Raw genomic sequence first — 2,321 nt, forward strand, 5'->3', positions numbered from 1 at the left:
TTCAACACCCCTCCATCCTTTTAGGTTGTCATATATAAAAATGCACACAGAAAGACAAATTTTATATTTTATGGGCTTGAAGCTAAATATCAGTCACAGGACACTATGATCAAGGGGTATAAAGTAATGGGGGTGGGGGGGAAGTCGTAAAAGGGGAGTAACTACGGTGCGCAGTATCGCCAAGTAGAGAGAGACCTTGGGAGCAGCTAATTGCTAAATAAATAGAATCCAGGGGAAAAGAAACCCCCTGAAGGCCCAAACTGGATTGGGAGAATTTTAAGCCAGAAACTAAGAGGTTAAACCTGAATGCCCAGAAAAAAAAGGAAGGTTGAGTGCTGGAGTAAAACGTCAGTCAGCCAGCCTGCAAGTGAAAAAGAGAGACTGCTTCTAAAAACCTCATCAGTGTATTAAACTCAGGTCAAAGGAACTTGAATCCTGAGACTGTACTCTGTAGTTTATCTATCTTATACCCAATCTTTCATCACACTGAACTAAAACTATTTTTTTATCCCTCAATTACACACCTAACATGTGTGGCTATAGATGACCTTCCTGTTGGATGTCTGGCAAGGTGCTGAAAGGAAAGGTAATGGTCTTAATAAAGGTCTTTAAAGTGTTAACTCCTGCTGTCTTGAGGCCACTCATGGTAAATGTTGTTTACGATGTATGAAGGGGCCAGGAGTAGCACTTAAAGTGGGGCACATTAAGAAGGTCAGGCCCCCAAACCTGGCTGCCAGATGTCCCTGGTCATGGTGGCATGGTCGGAGGGGCTGCTTTGGCAGCCTCTGTAGTAGAAATCTTCTGGAGATGCCCATCTGGGTGCCTGAGGCAGAGTCCCAGTGGGTAGAGGCCACAGGATGAACCCTTGGATACTGCCAGATTCTCTGGTTGCTGGGCACCATGCCTGGCAGGCAAAGCAGTTACCATGACAACCACTACACACACACACACACACACACACACACACACACACATGTCTGCGATTTTTTTGTATTTCTCCTTTCCCATTAAGTGCCAATGTATTCCAGGGTTCCAGAGACAGGTAAACATAGCTCTCAGGACAGAATGTCCTCTGCTCCAGGAAGTGGGGGAGGGACGGAAAGTGGAGCTGTGTACATGCTATGATTGAATGAAACTTCATCAGTATAAATGCATATGTACCTGCTTCTGTGTTAAAATGTGTTGTATATCAATGTATGTATCATGCAAATGGTCAGATCACCATTTATCTGCCCATTTGCTTTCCTGCTTCCCTCCCCTCTCTGCTGTCCCTGTGTTGGGAGAGTCACCCCTGCCCTTTGCTGAGAGGAAATGCTGAGTCATGGCTCCAGCTGGGTTTCTGTCTCCTATCCTCCATCTCCATTCTTTCCTCAGTCCATCCCTCCCTCATCCCTGCTGGACCCTCTCTAAAGCTCTGGGCCCTCTTCACCACCTCCCTCCTAGGCCTGGACTCACTTTCCCAGAGGTTCACTTCTGGACAATAAAGAGAAGGCACTGCATTCTGTTTTTGCATTTACTCCCTTCTCACTTTGCCTCCTCAGAAGACTGTTCTAAGTCCTCCTCCTTATGACTGCCTTCTCCCTGATAAAACAGGATTTTGACCAAGTTTGACCCAGGAGGCTAATTCTTCCATGTATTCACGCTGATCCTCCTCCAGTCCCTCACCCCCTAATCGGATTACGGCAGTGTTTCATGCCTTGGGCCATGGCAAGGAAAGTGCGATTTAATTTGACATCACGCACTGAGGCTTTTTTCTCATTCTAGCTCTCCAAGTGCCAGAGCACAGGTTCTTGGAGGCGCGCGCGCGTCTGTGTGTGTGTGTGTGCGTGCGCGAGAGCAGTAGCAGAAGGGTGTTGAGTATATGCATTCAGGGGCAGAATCTACAGGCCCCTCCCTCCAAGGGCAGGATGTTTGGGGGTCTCTGTAGGTTCTCGGGTCTCTTTCCCATCCCCATTAGGCTCTTCTAACATAGAAATCCCAACCAAATAGTCTCGCTAACTAGTTCCAAATAAGGCGGACCAGGATTGCTCTCCTCCCCAACCGCCCCGCCAGAGGTGAGAGAGTGGAAAAGGGGCCCCGCCCGCTCAGCCTGGTTACTATGGCGACAGCCTCGGGGTGACCCGAGTGCTCCGCCCTCTCTCCTCCCAAACCTAGAAAGATGACGGCACCGCGCTGACTGCGCCAAATTCCAGCCAATGGGCGGCTGCTCCCGCCTTCCCTTCCGCCAGCTCTCCCCACCTCCCCCCGGGAACTCGATTCACAAATCTGGACTGGGGATTTCCGGCTCCAGGCCGTGGGCGGGGGTGGGGGGGTGGGGTGGG

The sequence above is a fragment of the Lipotes vexillifer genome, unplaced genomic scaffold (assembly GCF_000442215.2).
Source record: "Lipotes vexillifer unplaced genomic scaffold, Lipotes_vexillifer_v1.1 scaffold965, whole genome shotgun sequence".
Classification (NCBI taxonomy): Eukaryota; Metazoa; Chordata; class Mammalia; order Artiodactyla; family Lipotidae; genus Lipotes; species Lipotes vexillifer.